This window comes from Struthio camelus, chromosome 7, assembly GCF_040807025.1.
Source record: "Struthio camelus isolate bStrCam1 chromosome 7, bStrCam1.hap1, whole genome shotgun sequence".
Taxonomy (NCBI): Eukaryota; Metazoa; Chordata; class Aves; order Struthioniformes; family Struthionidae; genus Struthio; species Struthio camelus.
In genome coordinates this window covers 24,317,092-24,329,307 of record NC_090948.1, presented here as the reverse complement: position 1 = coordinate 24,329,307, position 12,216 = coordinate 24,317,092, and the positions used below count along the sequence as shown (strand labels likewise).

The window sequence follows — 12,216 nt, the reverse complement described above, 5'->3', positions numbered from 1 at the left end:
GCCTTAGGTCTTTAAATGATCTGCAGGGCAATCAGGTAGGAATAGAAATATTGTCTTCCTTGCACAGTATTCTTAAGATTCAAAGTGGGGCTGTGAGAGCAAAAGGCGCTCGTTGCCTTCCACCGAAACACCAGCTGTTGGTTACGGCTGGAGCCAGAATGTAGCAACGCTGCAAACCAGAGAAGGCAGGGTTTTCGCACCCCTCAGCTGTGGCTGCTGTTCCCCTTCCCAAGGGAAATACCTCTTCCTTACGGCCGGTTTTCCTGTGCTCCCAGGTAGGAGTGGGCAGAGAATTGCAGTCTAACTGCAGCGATTTCACCCTGAGTGCCCAGCTCTTTGAGCTGACTGTTGTTGTGTGTCGGGGGGATATCATTCATTGTGTTCTCTCTCTCCCCCTCCCCGCCTTTCTTTTTTTTTTTTCTTTCTTTCTTTTTTTTCTTTCCAGCAGGCAATTTTATAGATTCAGCCTTTACAAACCAAAAACAATGTGACCTCAGTAAGATTTTGTTGCACTTTTTTCTCTGTGGTATGAGGGGCTATTGTGTTTCCAAGCAGAGAAGTGTAATTAACACAGTGCCCTGAGGCCAAGTTGCTATGTATTTGACCCTTTGCCTTGGTCAGTGACCCACATTTCATTCAAACACATTTGTAAGTAGAGGCACTTCTTATGTCTTTAAGATTTATGTAACAGATGAGGGAAGATTAGAATTGAAGGTATCTCTTACTATTTTGGAGCCATGGGCTCCCTGCCAGTTTTGCTCCTTGAGAAGCAAGTATTTAGTTTTGTGAGTATGAAGAGCGTGACTCATTCTCCTCTTTGACATGCTTTAATAAATGTAATGAGTGGTGGTTTACATGAGGATGCACTGAGGCTCTGCCCGAGCTGACTGGACTCAGTGCACTTTAATCTCACGTAGGAAAAGAGGAAATGAGTTAATCTGCAGTTAAATATAGAAGTGCTGAAAGAAGTGGGAAAGGTTGATTCTAATCTCACTTGGGTTGGGGTCAGTCAAGAGTAACCTCTGTATTTAGATAGTATTACTCTGGGGTAAGTCATATGTCACCTCTGTGGAGCTGACAATCTTAGCTAATGGAAAACGGAGACAAAGAGAGAATGCATCTTAAGCTCTGGAGTCACTGCAGTGTTGTTCTTTCTGTTCGCCCTCTAAATGTTGCTGACTTTTTTTCCTTTCAAGAGGTTAGCAATGGATTATAGGGGTAAGCAGCTGTATATTACTGAAATTACATCTCGAGGACTGAATTTGAGGATGGATCAGTGTTGATGTGTAAGCTTGTTTCTCTGGCTGCCATGAAGATATAGTATAACTTTGTTTGTGGGTGGATTTTTTTTTTTTTTTGTCGCGCGTGCTTGTTTTCTGTTTATTCCTGTCCACAGGAATCCTGAGGTTTGGGCTGGAGATGCAGAAGAGTCTAGGAGCTGGGATGTAGACTCATGAGTTTATCTTCATCTAGTTTAACTTATTCTAATGCTATTTTTGGATCAATTAAAAGCTCCTTGAAAAAGCGGTGCTGTATTTCCTCCACATATATACCCTTCTCCTCTCCCTTTATGTGCAGATATGCTCTTGAAGTCTGACTACATTAGACTGACAGCTGCCACTGACCATTCTCTACTTTCAGCTTCTTGCATGCCTGTTTGTTGGGATAGTCACGTTATCATATCCTTTACTGGTATATATTAGCTGCTCCTGAGTAGTTTCTCTTTGCCCGGCAAAGTGCACCTGCTGTAGCCCAAACCGGAAAGACTGCCGCACCCAAGCGGAGCAGGGCCCTTTGTACCAGGCTGGCTCTGCTGGCGCTGGGGAAGAGGCAAACAGATTTTGCTGACTCATTTGGGCAGGTGAAAGCAGACGCTCAAGCATGGGCTGAACAAACCTGAAAGAGAGATTTTTGGCAGCAGCCAAATCTGCGAACAAGGCTTGAGCTAATCTGGTATTGTGCTGACAGTATTTTCTCAACGCGGTCGAATCCCGAGTAGTCCACGTAGGGAGTTTATGTTTGGAGACTGCGTGCTATATACGTCGTGTTTGAGCTGTGGGTGAGCAAAGATAATGGCTTACATAAGCTCACTAAGATGAAAGGTCTGTCCATAAGAAGAGTTCATTTTTATATTGGAGAAAATGTAAAGCAGTTTAAAGAGATCAAGGTCTATCCTGCAATATACTTGTGCATCTTTCATTGATGTTATTGGGAATCATATGCTTTTATCAGAGAACTGGATTTGGTCTTGCACATGGGTTAGTATTTTACTGCTCTCTCTACTCTTCCTAGAGGCAGAAAGCAATATTCTGTGGGTCATTCCAGGTCATAGACACAGACTGAACACTCTGGCTGGCCATCTGTTTCTAAGCAGTCTGTATAGATCACATAGGAAATGCTTGTTGTTTGATAAAATCTAATAAAACTAACCTGAAGTTGACAGCCAAGAACGTTAGAGAGGGCTTGTCATTAACAGGCTGATTCTCAGTATTATTATTACTTATAATCAGCAAAAATGTTACTCACTTTTGCTATACTAGCTGAGGACAGTGGTGGTGGTGGTGTAGGTGATACTTACTAATCTAGAAGTCACAAGATGGAGTGGTTCAGATCAGAGGAGCGATCAGTGGATCTTGTAAAAATTTCTTATCTGAGCCACCACTATTATGACTTTCAGAGCTCAAGAACGCAGCCATAATCTAAGACCAAGAACAAGCATCAATTTAGCAAACAGTTACTCTGGTTGAAGATGTTGCGCTCTTCCTGCCTTCTACTTCACTGCCTGTTGCTGCACCAATATTGATGGTTACAACTTTCCTTGTGGTTTTGCCTCCTGAAAAGCGTGTGTGAGCACGCACACAGGTCAGCATCAAGAAAAGCTTGAGTTCGATCAGCTTAAGTTATCTTCGTTGGCTGCTTAATTTAGCTTGGTGGATTCTGCCTTGTGCAGATTGTGGAGCGCTCATATGGAGGCTTTTCCTACCAGAACTATGCCGAGAGGTAACCTCTGGCAGGCGGGACAGTGGCAAGCAGTTTGTAGTGGGAAAAATCTTCATTCTCTCCAGTTAGCCCCAAAAGACGGGTATCTGTTTCCAGCTCTAGAGGCAGTATAGACCAGTGGAAAGAGCGTTGTGCTAGAAGCCATAGTTTTTTTCCTTGCACTGCTCATGGTGTTATGTGATTGGGGTCAAATGACTTCTCCTTCATGCATCTGTTTCCCCTTCATCCATCTTGTCCGTTTAGACCCCTTGGTGAAGGGGGCTGCCTGTTCTCTTACTTATGTGGACAATGGTAAAATAATATTGTCTTACTAGTCTTAAAGAGCTGCTTAAAGTTTTTGTTTTCTAAACAGCTGTAGGTCTGGCCTTTGGATCTGAGTCTTCTGTTTGTTTTTTTTCTTTTCAGCCCTTTGCTTTTCAGTTGTAAAGCTGGCCCCCGCACTGCTGATGTATTTGATTGTTTTCATTGCTATTGTACTTGCTTTGATTTTGCAGCTCAGTGCCTGAAGCATAGGGTGCTGTATAAACAACATGATCAAGTCAAACAGGGTCAGACTCTTTCTGTTTTTACCTTGAAAACAATGTGAAACTCATGTTCCTTTGGATTGGCACCCCCAGTTCTTGAGCTTAGAGCTGTGTGCGGGAGTTGGCCGCCCTCCCGTTGTTTTCAGGTGTGAGATTGCTTGGAGAGTGTTTTCCCCTGCTGCCTGCAGGGGTACTGGAAGCTGTGCTGCCTGCTTCGTGATTGTGCAAGGAGTTCACGCTGTGCAGCGTTGAAAATTAACGTGAGAATAACAGCATGTGGAGCTGATGCCCACATCTGCAGGGGATTAGTTGTGACTAGGTGGCGTTACCTGGGCTCAGAGGTGTACATGTGGATGTGTCTTGCTGTGGCTTGGATCCTTAAATTCCTTGTTGCTTTGTGTGACGGAGAATTTTCTCCTGTTTCTCACCTCCTTTTTTGCTCTTGGCAGCGTCTTTCTCCTCGGGGACGTGGTTTGAATGAGTGTGGCCGGTGTCCGGCCCCTTTAAGAACGGCCAGGTTACTAGTTTTTGGTTGGAGAAAGAAAAGGAGCTAGATAGCTTGATTCTGCACAGCCATGGTACTCTCAGGGGTTGCGTTAGCCTGTGCCATGAATAGAGCAGACTCGAGAAATGCCAGTAAAAAAAGTGGGCCGTAGGTCCTTTTGTGCTTTGGGTGCATTCCCATCTTGTTCTTGCTACTCCCCTCTCATGTCACCCTGAAAAGCCTCTTATGTCAGGTCTGGGAAACAGGGCAGACTGGGGTATAGCTTGATACGTCTGAACTACGCAAACTGCAGTTTCCCTGATCAGCAGTGACTTGTTTAACTGAGGGGGATCTGTGGTTTTCCTCAGGTTGCCTGAGTTCAGTGCTCGTTTGTGACATTGCTGTGTGTATTCAAAGTGCCTGGACGGGAGCACCAGTCTGGTTGCATGTTTCTGTTTTGTAGCTGGTTGAACGCTTCAGTCGCCGTCGGGGAGCTGGTGTGCTGGCTGATTTCGCAGGAAGCGTCCAAGTACCTTTTGCATTACTCAGTGGAAACTCTTTCAGCAGGCTCCTCCAGCAGATTTTTCTGTTACAGTGGAAATCAAATTCTAAGAGCAGATAAAAACAAGACCACAGCTGAAGTTTAACAAAATTTAGTTTAAAAATGCTGAAAACTTTGGCAATGGCAATATTCATCATGTCTAAAGGCAGGATTTCCAACACCGCTGCCCTAACTTTGCTGCCACTGACAGGAAGGGGAGTTTTGCCAGTGGTGGGAGTAGAGTTTGTTTGTCCAGAACTGAATCCTTTTGCAAATCCTACATTGATTTTTACCAAAAATAGTTTCTTATGGTCCTCCAGGAGTTAATGTGGAACATGTTCCAAGGGGGAAGTTTGGGTATTAGAGCTGTCCCCTCTAGATTGGGATACAAAACCAGCCAGTCTGCTTCCATATTTCTGTAAGTGACTTTCTGTGCTTGCTGGCCGTGTGCCGGGTGAGAGCCTCTGCTGTAACAAGTGTCGGTGTCGGAGGAGTGTCTAGCAGTGCTTTTCATGCCATTTATTCTCTCCCCTTCCCAAGCTAGCTCTTAGTCCTTGTGATGTGTAATGAGTTCTCTGCTTTGGGCAGCATTTGGTAACTGGGACTCTGGCGAGCTTCAGCCTTTGGCCAGCTCGCGAGGACAGGGCAGGTTGGGAAAGCAAAGGGACTGTGTTATGCCAGCATGGCAGTTTCTTGTGCTGCAGCAAAACCAGAGTTTGACTTTTTAACCGGGATATTAACTTTTTCTTGGTGCTTACTCTGAACAACTTGATAGAAATTTTTTTTCCCCGGACATGTGAATAAAACTTTCAAATGTGCTGCCTAATATAGGAGGATATTTGTGTCTTTTCATCTATTCATTTTTTGCCTATTGGAAACAGAGAAATGACTAGATTGTCCCGGACAGGAAACTCTTAGTTCTTTCAACTCATGTTTTCTCAGGACTATTGTAGTTTTACTGAAAAAATTATCCTGGTTCTTCTAGGCTCATCTTTCAGGATGTTAGTGGATCCTGAAAGAAGTCTTGAGGCTTGTTAAACATCATGTTAATACTGGGGCTCTGTGGGCATGCTCTGAGATGGCTCCCAGACAGGCTCCCCAATACTACTTTCCACTCTGAGTGTTTACTTCTGACCATCACCTCCTTCCTCTTTTTCCGTGTCATGTTTATGCACCATCTGTGATGTCAGGAGCACATCTAAGTGGCTAATATCATACCAGGCTCTTGGAGGGTCTGGGCTTACATTCTTTGTTGAAAGAAACATAACTTCATTCCCCTCAGAGCTTGAACAAAACATACACAAAGGTGTGTTCAGTCATCCAGCTTTTGGCCTGTAACTTGACCGGTTAGCCTCCTCAAGTTCTTTCTGAAGTTACTGAATATAGAGACGTGCGCAGCAGGCAGTGTAGAGAAGAGGCTGAGTTGCCCTCTGGAAGAAGCTCTCTCTTTACTCGCTGCCAGAGAGTTTAGGGTGACTAACTGACAAGTTCAGCCCAATATATGATATGATTAAGGTTGAGTGGTGCCAATACTTATAAATCACACTAGGAAGACATGTTGCTAAAGCCAGGCTGCTGTTAATGTTACTGAGTGAAACGGTAAAGCTGCACAGCCATCTATCAAATTGATGTCAAATCTAACCATTTAGATTTAATGCTGAGCTGCAGTTAAATAGTCACATTTAGTAACTGTCAGTGTATGCAAAAAGTTACTGCAATTTCTACCCATGTGGCTATCTGTCTAGTTGGGCACATTTTTTGATTAAGGTATATAAAGACAAACTGATGTATGCATCTCAGTACATATCTGCTATCTGCCCCATTGCCTCAAAGCTATTGTAAGAGCCCTTCTTTCTCAGGTAGCAGGGGGTTTTGCTCTCGTGGCTGCTATCACCCCTAGCTCCCAGTCCAGGCTCCCTATTGGACAAGCCTACTTATGCATCAGGGACAGCTGAATAAGATGTGTTATCCCCATCTCTGCTTTTGCATCTTGCAAGCCAGCATGTTAAATTAAGCTGAAATCAGCAATGATTTACATCAGCAAACACACTGTAGGTGGTGGGAAGGCATGAGCATTCGTGCTGTTCAGCTGTCCCTGCTACTTGTTGGGGGAGCCTCTTGCACAGGGGCCAGAAAACAGATGTGGTTTCGGCCTTCCCTGGAGACAACCTTAGATTTCAGTTCTTATGTAGGGGATGCTATGATGTGGATCTGATCAGCCTGCTGTTTATACTAACTGTGCTTCCTGCATGGTAAGCACAGGGAACTGGTTTGTCTGAAAGTAACTTTTATTTCTGCTACAAGGTGATTCTTTGGTACAGACCTCTCTATGATCACACTGAGCACTGGGACCAGCGGCACTGATAACACACTTTCCTCCCCTCTGCCTTTTTGTAGGTATGCTCTATTATGTAACAGTTGCCTGTGAGAAGAAGTTGGAATCGCTGGGGGAGAATCCTGTCCCTTTCAACTGGGCCTGAAGAGTTCAGCCAAGCTGATCAGTGTGAGTATGGGGAGGGGAAGGAGCATGTCTTTTGGAGACCTAATTCTGACTTGGAACACCAAGATCACATCTATCTCTATCATTTGCAGTGAAAGAGTCTTTCTTCCTAGTAATAGCCTGCCTGGATTGTGTAGCAGAAAGCTATATTTTGGTGAGAGCACCACTGTATTAAACGTTTTCTTTTATGTGAGCCGGTCAAACACTCTAGCACTCAAAAAAGGATCAAGCTCTCACTGCTATTTTGTGGTTAATTGTGAATGCATTAGATAAGACACAGTAGTCCCCAGCAATGATCAAATTCACCTTTTCCACCATCAGATATGTTCCTTGTTTGTTATCTGCATTTGTGATGTCCTTTTCTGTGTACTTTGGTGCTGGTGCCAGTAAATATTTCTTGTTTCAGTCTAGATCTGGAACATACAGTGATTGTTGGTTGTCGAAATTGGAGTCAGGGTTAGGTTTTAAGCTGAGAAGACCAAGACTTAGCAATTGGCCTCGAATAGGCTCCAAATCCAGGTTTAGTGATGGTGCTTGCATGCAAGCTTTAGGTTTAGTCTGGGGTTAGCAGGCACTCAATTTGGGTTACAGCAGTGGTGCACTAGATTCATTGCGTCATCTGGAACCCGCTGGAAGAGACCTCTGGGTTAGGTTTGGGCTGGTGTCTGAATGTATCACTCAATGAGGTGTCGGTTTGGAGCAGACGGGAGCTGCTGGGCCAGGATCAGGATTTGGGGGGGAACGGTGGGGTTAATGACATAGGATAAGGTCAGATCCCCAAGGGGATGCTGGGTTAGATTTAGGGCTGCTGCAGACAGGGGACAGCTACAAATACTGGTGAAGATTACTATTTTTTTTTCTTAAGAGGAGATGGTACAAGGTCTTTGGTACCATTTGGTCTAAGATTAAGTCCTAGGTTGAAAGACTTGACAGTTCTGAGATAAGGTTTGATATTTTTACCTGCCTGAGGCAAAAGTGCTGCAGGCTTTGAGAGCTCTTCATTGAAGCAGAAGACTTGTGAGCCTCAGCCTTGATCATGTCCATGTCAAGCTCCTGAGACCCTTTTTTCCTGTAGGATGACTCTGATATGGAGCCTGTTTGTGGGCAGGAAGGTGAAGGTCAAAGCAGCAGCCACAGAAGACTGAATCTCTGGCATCCAAGAAGCAGCAATGACAAATCTTTTGGGACTACTTTTTTATTTCTTGAAAGGCTGCAAGTATCAGGGGAGTGGTCTCTCCTGTCTCTCCCCTTCCCTTTCCTTTGCACTGGTGCTCTAATGGTCTCAAGATTCAGCTCTTTACAATCGTCTTGACTTCTTTCCTGCATAATACTGTCTGTACCTGATGTTGGTCTCTGTGCCAGCGAGTCACGCACATGCTGACACAATGATTCAGGGGTCGCTTCTATCTCTCTCCTTCAATGATACAGAGCCCTTCCGATAAGGGGGGGAAAAGGAGGCTGCATCAAAGTATCTTGCATGCTGAACATGCAGAGGCTGTTTTCAGCCTGACTCTGCTGTCCTCTGTGAACTAAACCTCTCTGAGGAAAGAAAGTCTAGGCTGTTGAAGAGGACACTGTAGAAGCTTTTGGGGTGTATCATGTTCTATTTTATATCGTTCTGCTCCTGCTGCCGTATAAGCAGAATCACATGGCCCTGCTGTTGAACTGGCACAGTTTCTTGGACGTGGCTAGAGCTGAGCCATTTCACACCAGGTCTGAATTTGATCCTGTGCTTTGGCTACGTTTTTATTTGGAGTGAAGGGAACCAAGTACTTAGTCTTCCTTCAGCCAGAAAGATGCTGTGTGCTTTTAGGCACTGACCTGAATAGAGAACATCTCCAAGAAGCCTTGATTCTCAGACGCGTGCCTGGGAGTCGCAGTGCTTCTTGCTTGCACTTTATTTGTGGCTGGCCTACGCCAACAACCACATGATGACACCACCTCTCCTTCTTCCCTTATCCTCAACACCAGCTCAGTCCTACTGGCCATCAAGTGGCATCAAGACATGGCACACCTTTGCATTGAGGAATGCATAGCATCAAGTACCAAGGTCTGGGTAGCCTCTACAGGAGTTTGAAAGAGAATGACTCACTCCTTAGTCTCCATTCCAGATTAGGGGGAGCTTTAAATGGCTTCTTTATATTATCTTTTTATGTGAGAGAAAATATTTGTTTTACTGTAGTCCGATGACTCTTCTTTTTGCCAGACGCTCATAGGAGTGCTGGAGAATGCTTATATACCATTCTATTTTGTGTTCATTCTTTTTTTTTAAATATCTAATTAGAGCTTTTTTATTATTTTTATTTTTTATTTATTTATGCAACCTGCAACACATGCTGCAGAACAAATATTCACTTCAGACCTCCAGGCCAGGCATCTGGCACTCTGCTGAGAGAAAACAGTTCCAAGCCTGACAATCTGGACCAAAGGCACTGAGAGGAGGAAAAAAAAAAAAATTCTAAATGATGTTAATAGTTTGTGAAGGTGCTGGATACTTCTGGCTGTCTTTGCTGGGGGAGGGGGGGAGATCTCTAGCCCAAAAGGAGAACTGCATAAAAATGCTTTATCTAGCCAGAGCAACAGGACACAATAATAAGTCTACAAAAACACAGGTGGGGCGATCCTGACTATATGTTTTGCCCTTGTATTGAGGGACAGGGAATGGAAAATGTTACCAAGTAGATCTAAGGCTCTCCATTTGATTGCTTTGTTTCTCCCCTAAAGGAGAGCTTCCCTCCTACCATTAGTGCATGCGGAGGACGCTAAGGAGTTGCTGTTCCAACTGGTGGGACTAGTTTCCCTAGGGCCCTCAGGTCAGTGGCTGCTGCCTTATTTAATTCTCCAGTTCACTGCTTCGAGTGAATGCTGAAGGCTATTCACACAGGCCGCTGTAAAGTGCGAGGAGTCCTCCTGCCTTCTGCTATAGCCCTTGGGGACAGGGCAGGACATCTCCTGGAGGAAGGTGTCACTCAGAACATCATTTTGGCTCCAGCCAGCTGGTCATACTGGCTCTGCCCATCTTAAACTATAAAAGGGGTTTAAACAGTGCAGTGCTGCACCAGAAACCAGAGCAGCAACAGAGTAAAAGTGAGTTTCTAGACAGTGGGAAGATGTGATTTTCTTCTTTTCTGTTGAGCTTTTGGGAACAGATGGAGAGTCGATGAGGCAGAGATGCTGGAAGGGACAGCATGTTTCGAATGTTTTCCTTAATGTCTTCCCAATCTGCTCGTAGACTCATAGCTCTTGCCTCTCCTGCACAGGATATTACAGGACACAAATTTCAACGCCCCCAGGCCTCTAGAGGTGAACTTTCCCTGAAGCCAGTTGAGCTGTGTCCTTTGGGCTCAGGGGCTTTTGACCCAAAGGGTCGTGGGAGCAGCTCGTGGCCTGATGGGCCGCTTGGGTTTACTTTGTTCCGTGTTACCACAGTGAAGGGGCTGTTTTTTCCGGATAGGGACACCGGCACTAGGTCTTGACCAGGCTTAGCGCTAAAGCTGATAGGCCAGTCCTGCCTCTCGAAATGGCCAGTGTTTGTTTTAATCTGGTTAGAAGCCAAAAACAAAAATCCAATCAGAGCCCAGTGTTGCTGGACTGAACAGCAGTCATTGTTAACTACTCATCCAATTGCTGCTTCTCAGCTCTGACAAGCAACTTAGTGTGCTGGGAGGGGACAGGAGCTTCTCTCCTCACCTCCTTGCAGAGGTTCAAGTGCGTTTCCTCTCAATACACCGGTACCCAGGCATTGCCCCTAGAGGACAGATTTAACTTCACAAATGCCTTCAAAACTCTCTTTGTGGCAGCCAGAGAGGAATCGAAGAGAAGGGGATGTTAAATCTTTATTAACTCTCAAAGGCGATGACTTTAGGCTGTGAACTGTGAGATTTGATTACTCTCAGTAGCTTTTGTAGCTAATAATTCCAGCCAGCTGGCAAAATTAGAGTCAAATCCAAATTTCTCCTAGCTTAGTGTTTTGGGCTGAATCGGTCTCTGTTAATGATATATGCAGTAAGTACGGGGGGCAGTCTCTGTTAATGATATATACAGTAAGTATGGGGGGGGCAGAGATGCTGTGACTCAATTTCCATGAATGCTTAGGCTGGTCTTCTGGAAGACATGTTGCCTCTTTCAGGCTTGTGATTTTGTTCCCAGAGAACAGGGAATCAGCTGTGGCTTGATTCTGTATTCGTCTTTAGCCATTAGGGTGCAGGAAGAAGCATTACAGGAAAATATCAAGATGGACAGAAAGCACAGTCTGAGTTTTCTTTTTGCGGCTTCTGCTAGTTCCCTTCTTACTGCATTCCTGCCTCTCCTGTTTTCCCCCGGACTACTGCTCAAATCATTGCTGTTGGTAAAAGCAGTAAGCTCTGGGCCTGAGCCAGACGTTATGCCAAATATCTGAATATTTTGAGTCTGCAAAAAGGGTGTGGGAGGACTTCACAAAAGTCCATTTTCTTGCATGTTGTGTAGGAGATGATTTCTTCCTGACTGTACCTTAAGGTTAATTTAAATCCTGCAGCATGACAGTTAAGAGCAATGGTAAATGGCTGGTGTTTCACTGCAGAAGCTTTTAATATTGATTAGGCTGCATGGTGTTACCTTCACAGCCAGCAGTGCCTGCCATTCATTGATTGAGGTGCTGGTTGGGTCAGTAAGGGTGGGAGAGTCAGGCCCTTAGTTGACTAAGCATATTTTAAGAAATGTCATTGCTATGTTTTTCCTGCAAGGGTACAGATCCTGGGTTCTCCTGCCCAGTGATCGCTGTGAACCTAATGCTCATGTCCCAGTCCCAACTTTATCTAATACGCCACAAATCATAGCATGAAGGTTTTTTTTATCTCCCATTTTGCCTGAGCAGAAGTGGCAATGCAGGGTGCAAAGGGGTGGAGAAGTTGGTGTGAAGATGCAGCTGTTTCCTTGATTGCATGGTGTAACTGCTACTCATTTTCTTGAGACTTGGGTCAGCATAGCATAGCCCTAAGTTCTTCTCCTGTAGTGTTGTGTTTATCAGGCCTTTAATTCGACAAAACTGCTTAGACTAGGGTCACAAACTGTTCGAGGGTGTTGGAGAACGTTATACTTTCTTTTCTACGTGAGAGTTTAAGTAGATCAGTAGACGTTCAGTGGGAGCTGGGAGAAACTGCTGCTCAAGAGGCTGTCAAACAGCTGA

The 12,216-nt window shown here is 44.8% G+C and overlaps 1 protein-coding gene across 15 annotated transcripts in view; it reads left to right on the top strand.

Moving 5' to 3' along the window:
- The window catches only part of SORBS1 (sorbin and SH3 domain containing 1), a 184,517-nt gene that overhangs the window by 81,911 nt on the left and 90,390 nt on the right, over positions 1 to 12,216 (top strand). For all 15 annotated transcript variants that reach the window (XM_068950362.1, XM_068950356.1, XM_068950344.1 and 12 more), the window contains one exon: positions 6,947 to 7,052. The gene's annotated coding sequence lies outside the window, so the exon portion shown is untranslated. The remainder of the gene's footprint in view (positions 1 to 6,946; positions 7,053 to 12,216) is intronic.